The sequence below is a fragment of the Megachile rotundata genome, chromosome 16 (genome assembly GCF_050947335.1).
Source record: "Megachile rotundata isolate GNS110a chromosome 16, iyMegRotu1, whole genome shotgun sequence".
Taxonomy (NCBI): domain Eukaryota; kingdom Metazoa; phylum Arthropoda; class Insecta; order Hymenoptera; family Megachilidae; genus Megachile; species Megachile rotundata.
The window spans coordinates 12,022,891-12,039,450 of NC_134998.1; the positions used below are offsets into that span (position 1 = coordinate 12,022,891).

At 39.3% G+C, this 16,560-nt stretch overlaps 2 protein-coding genes across 6 annotated transcripts in view; one reads left to right on the forward strand and one right to left on the reverse strand.

The window, feature by feature from the left end:
• LOC100884058 (uncharacterized) overlaps positions 1-15,482 on the reverse strand; it is a 28,835-nt gene extending 13,353 nt beyond the window's left edge. For all 5 annotated transcript variants that reach the window (XR_013040767.1, XM_076540766.1, XM_076540765.1 and 2 more), the window contains exon 1: positions 15,035-15,482. The gene's annotated coding sequence lies outside the window, so the exon portion shown is untranslated. The remainder of the gene's footprint in view (positions 1-15,034) is intronic.
• Positions 1-16,560, forward strand: part of LOC100877050 (midasin) — a 69,900-nt gene that overhangs the window by 22,927 nt on the left and 30,413 nt on the right. The gene's annotated exons all lie outside the window — the stretch shown is intronic.

The following is a 16,560-nucleotide window of genomic DNA, read 5'->3' on the forward strand; positions in this document are numbered from 1 at the left end:
TGCTAAATTCTCGGTTTCCTAATTCCCCAAATTCTCAAATCCCCAATTTGCTAAATCCCCGGTTTCCTAATTCCCCAAATTCTCAAATTCCCTGTTTCCTAATTTCCCCATTTCCTAATTTCCCACATTCTCAAACCCCTAAATTTCCAATCCCCAAATTTCCAAATCCCCATTTTCCCAAATTCACAACAACCCAGTTACAAAAATTCCCAGCTTCCAAACTCCCGAATTCATCTCCGCAAATGAAATAAAAACCCGGCCCCAGTATCAATAACGATCGTACAAACGAGTAGAATCGGGCCAATAAATTTTGCAAAAAGTCCTCAGTCGAATCGTCCACGGCAGGTCGGAACAGTGCATAAAGGAAACGTTTAATTATATATTCGTTTCCCGGTAACCGCAACCGTTTACCTTTTATTCAAAGCAGTACACAGGGTAAGCCGGCTGGTTTGCTTTTAGCAAAGGGTCGTGCGATTCTTTCGGATGGGCAAAAGAAGAAAATAGGAAAAAAGAATCAGCCCGCCGACTGAGCCGTAAAAACGGAGAAATTTTCGACAGCCGTGGTTTGGCGAGCTCGAAGAAGAACGCGACAGAGAAATTTCTCGTGCACGTTTTTGTCACACGGAGCAAGAAGAAAGGGGACAGTAAAGAATTCCGTGGGAAATTAAAGTGGATGCTTAAAATGGCTGCTACTCCCTTTAACCATAATTGAGGTTAGGTTCCGTAACATTTTATATAGTTCATGAAGCTTCCATACAGATAATGAATTTTTTCGATGTATCGCGTTCCGTACGTTCCCTTGATACTTCTGTGGTTCATTTGTTCACCTAACCTAACTTCGTTTACGTTCATCCTTCTGTAGAAATATTTGCTCGTCTGTAAAGTGGAACATTCTATGTTCGTTTCTTAATAAAACTATTTTACCCAATTAATTTTTATCAAGCATTGTTTTGCAATTTTTCTACTTAACCTATAGTAACGTCACTTAACCTAACCTAACTTCATTGACGTTTATCCTTCTGTAGAAATATTTGCTTGTCAGTAAAGTAGAACATGTTCGTTTCTTAATAAAACTATTTTACCGAATTAATTTTTATCAAGCATTGTTTTGCAGTTTTTCTACCTAACCTAACCTAACCTGACCTAAATTAATTCTAACTATAACCTAGAAATAGTGATTATAATAAACAATACTAATTACAACACAGAAAGTGTTATATTAATGACTAATCTAATCGCAAAGCAATTTTGGCGCGAAATTCAAACTTTACCTCCACACAGATTAAACTCGAAAATCTTCCGCATAAGATTCCGCGTGAAAGTAGGTTCTTATCTACGATGCTGGCGTGAATTGAATCTAAATCGAAATCTGATGCACGCTCGTATAAGCAGGAATAAAGTGCGCAGTAAAAAAATTGTAAATCGTGCGCCATGTTGGAAATTCTGTAAATAGGTTCGAAGTATATTGCTGAAACTTTCGATGTTCGATATTCGATGCATCTAGAGAATACTAAGTATCTCGTTATAGCTTGTGGTCAATAAGCTACTAACGCGGATTTGTAAATAATAAATCTTCGTTCAGCCATTTTATGAAAGAGTCGGCCATTTTGTACTTGGATGGCGCACTCTATTGACGTACTTTATGGAGTCATCTTTATGAAGCTTTAACTTAGATGTCGTAAGTCATTCCTTGGTATCTTTATACCACGACACGATGTTTTAGGCGTTGAGAATGTTTAAGGTGTTAAAATGTTAAAAAGGAGCGATACATCGCCACGTTACTCCTTCGAATTCAAAAAATTTATCATTAATTTTTAAGTCCTCGCATTCCAATTTTAAATTTAGACGTGAGTTACATTTATTGTTGCTGATTTTAATTAAATTTCACGCGTTCATTTTGTGTATACGTAGAGCAGTTAAATTTACATAAATTTAAATGTGCATAAATAGAACCTAATTATGTGACAAAGTAATTAAATAACAAGGATTTGGTTCAATTCCGATAGGAAATAATGAAGTCACCAGACTAACGACTGTATAGAAACGCCAAATAGAAAAACGCGCGATTAATCAAGTATCCAAATGGTAACAGCAAGGAGTTCGATATTGGTCCAGTTTCTGTCTGACAAATTGGCCGATTTCAGTGAAAATTGTCGGTGCTATGCGGAAATAAATCCACGGATGTTCTGTGGTGGTTGGTGGAAGTGTGGCCTTTTCCCAGCACGCGGGGTCACGAGGGGATGACTATCGCCCCGGGCATGAAACTCTGTCCGCGTTGCCTCGGCTATTTTCGTTTGGATTTAGATGTTCCCGTTATGAATGAGGGAACCGCCGAGCTGTCCACCAACCATTAGCATCTTCATCGCTCGCGAAATTGTGCCAGTTAATGGAACGCTTGTCGGACAAACGTGCTGTTCTATGGGATCACTTGATCACGGTCTTGGCTCATCAGACGATGCGACCTAGCCTCCGCCACCTAGCCTCGAATTTCACTCCTCGAATTTCCATATATCGCTCAGAATTAGCTGAGCCATGAAACAGTGCGATATTATGTGCATTTATCTATTTTAATATGGATCACATTTTCTGATGATGGACCACATGTCAGGATCACATCTGGTTATAGTCCACATGTCAGAATCACATCTGATGATAGTCCACATGTCCTCATATTTCTTGTCTGTCTTAACCTTTTAACCTATTTTACTGTCTACCTATAATTCTCTGTATCATTTACCTATTTAACCCCTTAACAATTTTTTAGACAGTCACAGCTGGATAATTATTGCCACGATGTTAGGGCAACTAAAGAGAATTAAAATGTTAAGTACATTTTCCCTTCGGCGATCCTTGATTGTACAGATTATTAGAATTGAAGCAAAACTGAATGCAGGGAAAATACGAGTCTGATCACGTACAACTGTAGTGTGCGTCACGAGTGCGTCACGATATTGCAAGGGGTTCTAACATACAACTGTTCTATCTGACACTACTATTTCACTGTACCCTCTATTCCGCTATTCCTCGACAAAAAATTTCATCTATTCTGGTTTATCAAAACTTGAGCAACCTTACTGAAAAATTTAACTGCAACCCCTTGCATGATTTGTCGGGTCAGAACTAAAATATTAAAGCAGAGAAAGTTGAAATGTTACGTCAAGGTATGACTGCACAAATAATTGATCTTCAAATTGAATTGTGTTTGAGTAAAATTACAGATGAAAGTGCGTCGTCAAAATAGCAAGGGGTTAAATAGAAATTGAATCGCGGGAATAAAATGATAGGATTAGAACGTTACCGCGCGGATAGGAGATAAATTTTCAGTAGACGCGGAAGATCCTTTAACAGGTCTCGGAATGTCGCGTCGAGATTCCTTTTTGTCAAGAAAAATTTCACTCGACCGTAGTGGGAGACAAGAAAAATTTTGTCGACGGTTTTTTCCCCTCAAAGGATCGGAGGAAATTGGGCTGCAAAGAGGCAGTCTTGAATTTCTGTGTAGTACTTTTTCCAGGGGGATCCGATATCCACTCCTCAGATCCTTTCAGAATCCTTCAAAAGAATATAATCGATTCCTTCGTCCTCCCTTTCGCTTCCACGCGTCATAAAGTCTTACCATTTTCACCTTGCTCTATCTTGATCTCCTTAGATGAATTTCAATTGTGTTATCGGACTATCGACCATTTCGAATCACTGCGTTATCGGGTAATGATTATTCAATAGCGGTTGCATCTGTCAATACGAGTAATTGCTTGTTTCTTCGATATCGAATACATAATAAAACCAATCGAACTTTATGGATAATTTTAAATAAAAATATATACAACCATGAATATTTGATTAATCTTGTACTTCAAATGATTTATGAACCAAGTACTTTTCGTATAATAAATTTTTAATTATTACTGCATTCATATTAATTATTAATGCGCTTTATTACTTCAGGGTTATTTTCGAGTATTTTAATTTGTCACATTTTTCATATGCCTTATTTTTGATGCAATACAGGATGGATATGATATGAGGGAAGAGTTGTCAGTCAAAGGGTGGTTTTTGTGGATGTAGACTACCCTCGCTAAAATCTATATTTCTTTGTTTTGCAGCTGGAAATCGCCGCATCATTCGCAAAAACAGATCTGTTCTTGGCAATGTAACGCGCGGTCCCTCGTATATTTTCCATTTATATCGTACATCGGGTTCGTGCTCACTATTAACCCTCCGTAACCCAAATCCGTTAGGAAGAAATTAAAATAAATTCTCCGGAGACCCATATGTCGATAAGCATAATTCCAATCTGTTTGAAAAAATATGACAAAAGAAATAATGCAATAATATAATGTTAAAATAATGCAATAATATAATGGTTGCAAATAACATGATAAAATAATGCAATAAAATAAAACAATAACCAGAATGACAGTCACATAAAGTATATGATAAATGTTATTAGTGACTGATAAAATATACTGTTGTATTTAAAAGAAACTAATACTATAATTGTAAATAATGCAATAAAATGGTACAATAAGAAGAATAATCACATCAAGTGTATAATGTTAAACATTATTAACAATGCACAAAATTAAAAGAAAGTAATACTATAATTGTAAATAATACAATAAAATCATGCAATAACCAGAAGAATAATCACACAAAGCACATGACATTAAATATTACAAGCAACCCATAAAATACAATTTTCTATTTAAAAGAAAATATAATAATTTCAAATAACAATAAAATAATGCTTTAACTAAAAGAATAATCACACAAAGCATATGACATTAAATATTACAAACAACCCATAAAACACAATTTTATATTTAAAAGAAAATATAATAATCGCAAATAACAATAAAATAATGCTTTAACCAGAAGAATAATCTGACAAAGTGTATCATATAAATTATTAATAAAACATATTTTGATTTGCGTGAAGGTGTTCAATCAGCAAAAAGATAAAGCACAAAGAGGGAGGGGGTAAGAATAACATTATACATATTCGAAATTCAATAGGCCGAGAGAACGTGAACATTGAACAGAAGATAGTACACGTGTTCAAACAAAGGGTGGATGCTTTCCAATTGAAGAGTATTCAATCGAGCGTTAATCGATTAACGACGTCGATAATGACGGGCTTATCCAAACGACACAATGATATCGGCCGAATTATTTGATCGGAATAAAGGGGGTGACGACACGTTAATGAAATCAATGAAACAATTAACAAGGTGTACGAATATTCGCATAACAACGATTCAATTATAATTTACCGGGGTGGCAAATTTGGGAAATTCTCTACCTTGTAAATCCTTTCAAACGATCAATAATTTAAATTAAATTCACAGTTTCAGACTTCCTTTGAAACTTTTTATTAAAAAAAAAATTTCAAAAAATCGCAGAGTATTAAAAATGTGAAGTATATCAAATTGAAGTTTCAAGCACCCTTCTACCTAATTAAAAATTTCAGTCCTCCGATATCGAAACTTTGAAGAACCTTTGTAAGCTTATTAATTATTCCATGCATTTTGAGTACTTATTAATCGGAACACTTTTCGTGAATCAACCTGTACGCTTAATTACTTTCGCCCTGTGTCCCTGTTTCCAATTTAATTCTCACTTTTAAATTTCTCTTCTTTCAACACACCGCGAACGGGGTCGAATTAAGTTCCCGTAACGCGGGAATTATTTTTCTTGCGGCAGCGAAGGGGATGATTAGGGTGAACTCGACGCGTTCTTGGAAACCGTTCCCACGGAAGATAAACGATGACTCTTCGTTATTATTTTATAGCATCTATAAAGTTCCGTCCATTTTCTTCGATTGCTCTCCCGAGGCTACGGTCTTCTTTGGCTAGCAGTGCGCTGATACAAGCGAAAAGTGTATCAGCTGATCTGCCTTCGTCGACGAGCATCTCTTCAGATTTCGCGGTAGTCGATAATTTGCCGAGTGTGGAATTCAAGGCAAAAATTTATTGATCGATCTTTATATTCTTTTAACTAATAAGCGCGGAAACATTCATTGCTAGGGAGTTTTGGGGGTTGGAAGTTTGGAGAGGGAGATGTAGCGAGAGTTTGGGGAGATTGGGGGGTATAGGGATTTGGAGATGTAGGTATTTGGGGATGTGGGAATTTGGGGATGTGGAAATTTGGGGATGTGGGAATTTGGGGGTATAGGGATTTGGAGATGTAGGTATTTGGGGATGTAGGAATTTAGGGAGATGGGAATTTGGGGGTATAGGGATTTGGAGATGTAGGTATTTGGGGATGTGGGAATTTAGGAATGTGGGAATTTGGGGATGTGGAAATTTGGGGATGTGGGAATTTGGGGACTTGGGAATTTGGGAGCTTGGGAATTTGGGGACTTGGGAATTTGAGAGCTTGGGAATTTGGGGACTTGGGAATTTGGGAGCTTGGAAATTTGGGGACTTGGGAATTTGGGAGCTTGGGAATTGGGGAGCTTGGGAATTGGGGAGCTTGGGAATTTGGGGATGTGGGAATTTGGGGACTTGGGAATTTGGGGACTTGGGAATTGGGGAGCTTGGGAATTGGGGAGCTTGGGAATTTGGGGATTTGGGAATTTGGGAGCTTGGGAATTTGGGGACTTGGGAATTGGGGAGCTTGGGAATTTGGAGATGTGGGAATTTGGGAGCTTGGGAATTTGGGGACTTGGGAATTTGGGAGCTTGGGAATTCTGGGACTTGGGAATTTGGGAGCTTGGGAATTTGGGGACTTGAGAATTTGGAAGCTTGGGAATTTGGGGACTTGGGAATTTGGGAGCTTGGGAATTTGGGGACTTGGGAATTGGGGAGCTTGGGAATTTGGAGATGTGGTAATTTGGGGACGTGGGAGTTTGAACATATAGGGATTTAGGAATATGAGGATTTAGGGGTATAGAGTTTTCAGAACGTAGGGAATTATGTATCCAAGAAATTATCTAGAGACCTAAATATATATCAATGTAAAAACTTAAACACCTATAAATTTGGAAATTTAAAAACTCAGAAATATAGCTATACCATAATTACATAACCTTGATATTTTCTACAATCTAGTAATTTAAGCCATAGAATTGTCTACCCAAAAATAACATACAATAAACCTTGCGCTTAGTCGGTTCGGTGCGACTACACTCTCCATTCCCATGATTCCATTTAGAAGCACCCTGTACATGATCCTGTACATCACTCCCGCAAGTAAATTAGCAGAAGACTAACTCGCCGCTTCTTTTTCCGCGTTAATCCCAAAAGATCTCGCGTTTGAGAAACGATGCTATACCCATGGCGTTAATTATTTTTTGCACGCTTCGTTCTGCTCGCTTCAAATTAGCAGCGCACTGGAGCGCTTTACCATCGCCGTTTTCACTCTCTTGAATTTTAGTTCAGAAGTAAAAAGCCGGTTTGCAAAATTTAACCTTCTCTTGCTATACTGCGTTACCTTTCTCGCGGGTTTCGGTCAAATTAAATTTTAATTAGTCGGACATTATTAGAGTTCACGAATTTCGTACGTGTTCTTCTGTCAAATTTTTAATGTTGTTACATTGCAAAAGTTCATATTATTATGATATATTTTTTATGCGTCTCATAAGGAAGATAATGTGAAGTGTTTTCATATAAGTGATTTTGCATAAACCTAATGTGTTGCAGTTTTAATAAATTTCACCATAAAAAATTAATCTTATAATGTCACATTATTTATGAAGCTTGACAAACAAGATAATATGAAGTGCTTTTATATAAGTGACTTTGCATAAACCTAATGTGTTCAAGTTTTGACAAATTTCCCCAGAAAAACTATCCGCATTTAAGGTCCACTTTGAAGTCCCCAAAAGATTCGTGACCAGAGAAGTGTTTAAAATCCGATTCCGAACAGTTTGAATTATGCCTGAACAGAGGTGAGGAACAGTGTCGCCAACGCTGAAAACTCCCGCATAGCCACAAAGTTCCAGAGAACTGGACAGTCGGAGATAGTAGTTCCTTTTATTGATGACACCTTCGTGTGTCAGCAACCCGTTAAACTTTAGAAGTGTAAGGACGGTTCTTCTCGAGGAGTCTTAAGAACGTGCTCACAAAGGATTCTTGAGGACACCAAGAGTTATTCCACTAGGTTTTCCACCCTTTCTTCTCGCTTCCATTAATTTCGGTTTGGAAATGAAAGGTAAATACGTTTTCGGGTGACAAATGCTGAGAATTAACCGGTAGAGAACGGGTAAATATGATATATCGTTTGGTACATCTATATATATTTCTGGATTATGTAAGTTTAGAGATTTCTATGTTATTAAATAGCTAGATGTTGACGATAGTAAGGTAAAATATTATGGATTTGATTATGTAGGTTTCTGGGTGGATATGTAGACAAGTGTACATGTGTAGATACATGACACTCTCTCTAGTCCCCCATTCTCCCAACGTTCCACTCTCTCCAAGTCCCACTCACCCTAGTCCCCCACTCTCTCTAGTCCCCCACTCTCCCAAGTCCCCCTCTCTCCCAAGTCCCACTCTCTCTAGTCCCCCACTCTCCCAAGTCCCCCTCTCTCCCAAGTCCCATTCTCCCAACGTCCCACTCTCTCCAAGTCCCACTCACCCTAGTCCCCCACTCTCTCTAGTCCCCCACTCTCCCAAGTCCCCCTCTCTCCCAAGTCCCACTCTCTCTAGTCCCCCACTCTCTCTAGTCCCCCTCTCTCCCAAGTCCCCCTCTCTCCCAAGTCCCATTCTCCCAACGTCCCACTCTCTCCAAGTTCCACTCACCCTAGTCCCCCACTCTCTCTAGTCCCCCACTCTCCCAAGTCCCCCTCTCTCCCAAGTCCCACTCACCCTAGTCCCCCACTCTCTCTAGTCCCCCTCTCTCCCAAGTCCCCCTCTCTCCCAAGTCCCATTCTCCCAACGTCCCACTCTCTCCAAGTTCCACTCACCCTAGTCCCCCACTCTCTCTAGTCCCCCACTCTCTCTAGTCCCCCACTCTCTCTAGTCCCCCACTCTCCCAAGTCCCATTCTCCCAACGTCCCACTCTCTCCAAGTCCCACTCACCCTAGTCCCCCACTCTCCCAAGTCCCACTCACCCTAGTCCCCCACTCTTCTAGTCCACCACACCCCTAGTCCCCTACACTCCTAATCCTCCATATCCTTAGAATCCCCATATTCCTATACCCCCCACTCCTAGTCCCCCATATCCCTACAATCCCCATATTCCTAGACCCCCACTCCTACTCCCCCATACCCCTAGAATCCCCACATTCTCACACCCCTAAATCCCGAAGTCCTAAATATCCCAATACCTCCACATCCCCGACTGCAACAATAATCCAACAAAAAATATCGACATACCCAATTCCGTTAATCATTAAATTAACGCTCGTCCTCAAAAAAGCAACATTTCATGAATTTTTTGTATTGTTAAATTTCGTAATGGAACACGGGACACCCGTCGACAAGCGGAATTGGCTTCGGCACATTTTTCTTGATGAAATTACATTTGCCCGGCTTTCACAGATAACAGTTTCAGTTGTCCGACAGCGCGAAAGCTCTCCGAACCATAGCTGCGCACAATTCATTTGTTAAAAGCACATTCTGAAGCTTGTATCGAAATGAACACTCCCCGCAGCACGGCCACCTGTTGTAAATACTTCCGCTTCGAAAGTGGCAATCAATTGCTCGCGGCCGTCTCTCTCCGCGCAAAAATTCCTAGAGCGTTTGAAAATATTAAACAATTCGCGGTTTTGTTTCCTATCGCGTTAGACCGGCTGGCTGACTCGTGAAAAAGCGAACGCGAAAGACGCGAAAAATCAGATCGCCAAACGCGGTACAAAGCCGGGGAAAAAACGGAAAGGATAAATAAAAGCGGAAAACGGGGCCATTGATTTTTTTCTTCTTGTTGTCGAGAGTGACAAGACAGATGCGAACACGAGTGTATTCGCGCCACGTACACTACGTTCATTCTAAAAGGCGCAACTTCGTTTATTAATTAACGGTAATTCCGGCATCGACGTGACACGCCTCGGCAAAGTAGAACGCTCGCAAATTTGTTGTCGTTCCGCCTTTATTTCAGCCCCTTTGAGCATCACGGTTGTCTCCAACCCCTTTAAATATCGCACCCGTTACCTTTCATAGCCGCCCCTGCAATCGCTTAATGAATTATCAACTCCGACGCCTCTGTCCCAATTTTTAGACCTTCGACGATACACCGTTGCTTCGCTTTTATTTTATTGCCAACTTCAGAGGCTCTTTGATGCACTACCGTTTTTCGAGTAATGGAAACTGCTTGGAACTTCTCCGTTGTTTCCCTGGGAACTGAATACTCTGTTGTCTGCCAACCTTCTTCAAAGATTTATCAAATTTTAAGTTTTATACCTTTGCGAAATTTTACTGTTATATTTTGTTACTCGGATTAGTAGGATAATCGTATGTAAATGTATACATATGCAGATGCCGCTAATTGTATACATCAGTATAATTGTATGTAGTTTTGCAATTTTCTGTTCGTTCGATCGTGAAAATTATACACGAATTTAGAACGGATATAACCGGGGAATCTTAATAAACCTATAATCCCGTTCATGGAGAAATTTGAGTCTAATTACCGCGGACAATTACACGTGGGTCCACATAACGCGTTTAACCGCTTGATGAAATTAAGCTTAATGAAATCTGCTACCAGGTGTAAATAATAATTCCAAACACGTTATTTTGTACGGTGTGATGCACTCCAATTATAACACCTTGTTTCCGTTGTTGCTCTCGTTCTAATTATTTTTTATTATCGTTATTGTTACTGAGGTTATTATTATTCTAGCGTTATATATATTATTCTAGTGTTCTTAATATCATTGCCACCATTTTGTTTCTGTTGCTACTATTTTTTGAAATTAATTATGAATTACAGTCTCTCGTACTAGTTTCGAAATTAATTAAAAACTAAAAGAGCTAGCAAATCCAAAGAAGCTAACAAATTTAAGAAAACTATCTAAACTAAAGTCAGTAAACATTTACAGTAAAGTTGTATCAAAAAGTAAAAGATAGTAATCATCCTGTTTGCCAGAGGTTTCCGAAGTATCCAAAGTTGCAGACGGAAAACAAAGTCGCTTCGATTGGCAATCGATGCTCGAATCCAGGAATGTAGTCGAAATCGTTTGCAAACTTTGTAACGAAATTAGAGAGACGAACACGACAGACAAACTCGCGGCTAAATCGAAGGACCGGAAAAGCCGTCGAGGGAAGTTGTTGAGCCCCTGGGGAACCCTAGCGGTTCGATTGAACTTACAGCTTGAAAGTTACTAGAACTTGGCCTCTTCCATCAATTTTGTAAATAGCGACGGGAAATTTTAGTTTGATAGCAGTGGGAGAGTGTGAGAGGAGGGTAGTATTGAAGGTAGACGCGCTCGTTATATTGCCGAATGATGCGCAGTACGTGGACAGCAGCTGTAACGGGCTTTCATTACTGTCGCAACGTGTGGACAGGTTTATTATCGACACTTCGGGTTTATGGCTTTGCGTGCAAATAATAAACTTGTGGTAAAGAGAGTTGAGATATAAACTTGCTGTTTAAACTTGTAATATAAACATGTAGTAAATAAACTTTTTGCATAAACTCTTAACAAATGAACTTGTCATTTAAACATGTAATAAATAAACTTGCTATTTAAACATGTAATAAATAAACTTGTAACATAAACTCTTGATAAATAAAGTTGTCATATAAACATGTAATAAATAAACTTTTTGTATAAACTCTTAACGAATAAACTTGTCATTTAAACATGCAATAAATAAACTTGTTACATAAACTCTTAATAAATAAACTTGTCATATAAACATGCAATAAATAAACTTTTTGCATAAACTCTTAATAAATAAACTTGTCATATAAACATGCAATAAATAAATGTACTACATAAACTCTAAAAAAATAAACTTTCCATATAAACTTCTAATAAACAAAGTTGATATATAAACTTTTAATAAACTTGCCACCTAACAAACAACTACTGCCAGAAAATGAAAGTAACAGGAAATAGTCTGAGGGTGTACGGACACAAGCGATAAATTGTCAATGGCCAAGTATCGAAAACGGACACTTGGGCCGCTCCGAAAGCCCGCTATTAATTAAGGATTAATTATAACAGACGCATATGCGCTCTCTTAAGCTCAATTTGAAGGTTAATTAGTTCGAAGTGCACTCTCGATTCAATTGGCGAGGATGGAAAATTGTTTCAAAGGTTCACGATGACACACTTTTTCTGACGAAAAAATTGATTCCAATGAAACCGCGGTAAATAATGCACTTCCCGGTTTATGTGCTCATAAATTCTGCTTGTTTGTTCGATTAAGCCCTTGTATGAACAGAACTGTTCTACCTATGATTCGCTGTATCACCTATTTAACTTCTTAACAATTTTTTAGACAGTCGCAGCTGGATAATTATTGTTGCAACGTTCTATGGTATCACTTGATCAGGCTCTCGGCTCATCAGATGTGACCTAACAATCGCCACCTAGCATCGAATTTCACTCCACAAACTTCCATATATCGCTCAGAATTAGCTGAGCGATGAAACAGTGCGATATTATGTGCATTCATCTATTTTAATATGGATCACATTTTCTGACGATGGACCACATGTCAGGATCACACCTGATTATAGTCCACATGTCAGAATCTCATCTGATGATAGTCCGCATGTCCTCATATTTCTTGTCTGTCTTAACCTTTTAACCTATTTTACTGTCTACCTATAATTCTCTGTATCATTTACCTATTTAACCCCTTAACAATTTTTTAGACAGTCACAGCTGGATAAGTATTGCCACGACGTTAGGGCAACTAAAGAGAATTAAAATGTTAAGCACATTTTCCCTTCGGCGATCCTTGATTGTACAGATTATTAGAATTGAAGCAAAACTGAAATGCAGGGAAAATACGAGTCTGATCACGTACAACTGTAGTGTGCGTCACGAGTGCGTCACGATATTGCAAGGGGTTCTAACATACAACTGTTCTATCTGACACTACTATTTCACTGTACCCTCTATTCCGCTATTCCTCGACAAAAAATTTCATCTATTCTGGTTTATCAAAACTTGAGCAACCTTACTGAAAAATTTGACTGAAACCCCTTGTATGATTTGCCGGATCAGAACTACAATATTAAAACAGAGAAAGTTGAAATGTTATGTCAAGGTATGACTGCGCAAATAATTGATCTTCAAATTGAATTGTATTTGAGTGAAATTACAGATGAATGTGCGTCGTCAAAATAGCAAGGGGTTAATTTTCTCCCCGACTGTACCCCGATTAATAATTTGATATTCAGTGTGACCCTAATAAGAAGGTTAAAAAGTTTATTTCACTCTGAAAACTATAGCGGCTTTGTTCCATCTTTAATCTTAATCCTTGCCAGATTCTTTTGCTCGTACTTCTTCGTCAAATAAGAAGCTCGGCTTCTTGCCGACTCCATTTCGAACTCCGTCTGTTTTTCTTCTCCACGCGATAGGAAATTAAAAACGTGTTCACCCGATCAGAGAAAGTATGTCTTATTGAAATGTTGATATCGACGCGACTTTTATCTTCTTCTCTTCAATTTCAATTCCCTCTCCGTTTCGCGACGGCGAAATACAATATGCGGACCTAACTTCGCTATCTAAATTAGTCGCTGGACTGCTTGCTATATAACGAGATTGTTCCAATCGTTGTGTGCGCTCTCGGTGTAGTTGCGACTCTTTTCATTACAAAATTTCAGGGGATCGCTTTCTTCGTTACGATTTTGTGGAGATATTTGGATTATGCAATATATCGAGAGTCTATGAAATTTTTATCTAGGGATATCTAAGAATGTTACTGAGCTAAAGCAGAGGAACATTGTATTCTACAAATATCGGCACAAGAAACTAAATATAAAATATAGAAACCTTAAATTAAATATAAAATAAAGGATCCAGAAACCTAGTAATATCTGAACGTAGAAATTTCAGAATATACGCGTTCGCAACCGTAGCGCAAACACGGTGCCGGTTTCAAAGTACACCTCCGTGTTTTCGCAGTTTATTTTTTTTAAATAAGCTTAAAACTTGTAACAGTTGCGCCGTATTTTTATTGGTTTTTGCGTTTGCACCAGGAAAGAGCGGAAATCCTCACGGTACAAGAGGGAGAATTTTAAGACGAAAAGAGGATTGCCTGCTTGTTCGAAGGATATTGCAAATGTCCTTCGTTGTTTTGATTCCACTACATTCTGCCTCGGTCAAGCAACTCGTTTCAGATTCCAACCTCGAGCCTCTTTTCTATTCCAGCGAGCACTGGCCAAACTGTAATTTGGTTAAATTAAACCTAAGCTACCTTGCAATCCAATTTAATAAAAAAAAAGTGTTCTTGAGATTCTTGCGCTACTTCCGGAATTTTTTTATTTTTTTGCGTGTTCGGGTTACAAATTAAATTAACTTCGGAGGAAAGAGAAAATAACCCTGAAATTTACCTTAATAGATTACGAGTTGTGCATCCATCTCGCTATATGGCACTCAAGGTGTCAACCTACAAAATTTCATATAAAAAGCATACAGACATCTCTGTATTTGGCCGTCGAACAAACTTTCGTTGGAGAATCATGAAAGAGAAAAAACAACACCCTGAAAGTTTACCTTAATAAATACAAGTGCATGCATCTCGCTATATGGCACTCAAGGTGTCAACCCACAAAATGTGAATAAAAAGCATACAGACATCTTTGTATTTGGCCCTCAAGTCGTTAACCACCCTTAAACTTCCCGAATTAAAAGGTAGATGCCACAACCTCTTTATATGGCACTGTAGACGATAATTCTAAAGCTTTAATAAAAAGATACGCATATTTCTTTTGATATGGTAGTACAGGTGTTCCGAGATTCACCTTCCATGAATAAAAAGAAGCTCTTTATACGTCAACGTATTAATCTCGAGTTCCTTAAGAGAAATAAAAGCTGGTATTTCTTTATATGGCGTTGTAAGACTTAACGAAACAGAACACGCATCTCTGTAGCATTAAAAGCGTTAATTGTTTGAATAAAAGAGAGTACCTGGACACATTTCTGTATATGGCACCGTGTTGATGCACTCCGAAAGCTTAATCTCCCGCAATAAAACACCTGCGCATCTATCTATATGACTGTAATATCCGGCAATATCATCCGCCACTGATAACACGTCCTCGATAACACGCATTTACGCGTCCCGCTAAAAGCGCGAGTGGGCGGAGGGGTAGTGTTATAGGGAGGGGGTGAAAGATTTTATTGGTCCAATTAATTGAGCGACGTCGAAACGAAATAATACCTAACGATGCATTAACCCAGATAGCGGGATCTCTTTAAAACATCACCCTGTCCCTAAAAAACGCGCCCGGCCCTTAAATCCAGCCGACCTAACAACCGGTCGTCCTTTCATCCCCTCGACCGTCACGTCTTCTCCGGGGGTGTGTCTCCGTCAAAATTCACCATATTTACAATGAGAAGTATCACCACCCTCGTACGAACCACCACCACCACCACCACCACCACCGCTGCCGATCAACCTGTGCCACCACCATCCACCGTCCACCACCACCATCCACCACCACCGCCGGCACCACCGCCGGCACGTTTCTTAACCGCGTAAGGGATAGCAGAGGATGAAAAATGGACGAGGGGGTGTTCGACGTCCACGCGGATACGAGCCCTCCGGATTCTCTCGGCTCGGGATGCGAGAGAGCACTGAGTTCCAAGTGGATGGAGACCCTGATACCGACTGTACCCTTCCTCCCACCCCGCCGAAGCCGAAAATCGACGCGCGCGCGTATTTCGAGCGTGTTCCCGGTGTTGTTTCGCGAGCACCAAGAAGGATACGCAGGGTCGCTGGTGGTTCGTCAAGTGCCACTCCGGGACCTAAAACCCCTCTTACTCACGCTACAATTTCTACCGAGGATTATCCACGATGCTACCCTGTTACTGATAATGATTTACGGACCTGCTGTTTTTACCACTGCGGATTGTTGCTTTTTTGCTTCCCTCCCAAGGGCGTTGCTCTTTCCGGGGTTGTTGGACCGAACGCCTCGCTGGGCTTCTCTTCTTTTCGGGATTCTGCTCCGGGTTATCTTTTAGACAATACTCCCTTTGTTACTCTGCCGATATGAAGCTTGGAACTACAAATATTCAGACTTCTTTCTTACTGGGATTAATGGATTTTCATGCTTCTAAGGACATTTTATTTATGATTGTCATGAAATTATTGTACAGGCATTTTTGACAGACTTTTAGCTTCAAATTGATGTGACATAAACGGTGTTTGATGCTAGTTTTATGTCAGGGTTTTAAAGTTGCAAAGTCAATTTGATAACTGGACATTATCTGATACAAATGACACCCAGTCATTTCACAGGAGAAATACTGATGCAGCGTTTATACTCGCGTTTTCTGTAACCTCTCAGCTTTAAATTGACGTGTCATAAGTGACTTTTGATGACAGTTTTATGTCATGAATTTATGGTGGCGTACTCAAACATTTGATATTCAATAACGTTACTGAATAACACTGCCTGATATAATTAATAACTAATCATTTTACAGTAATC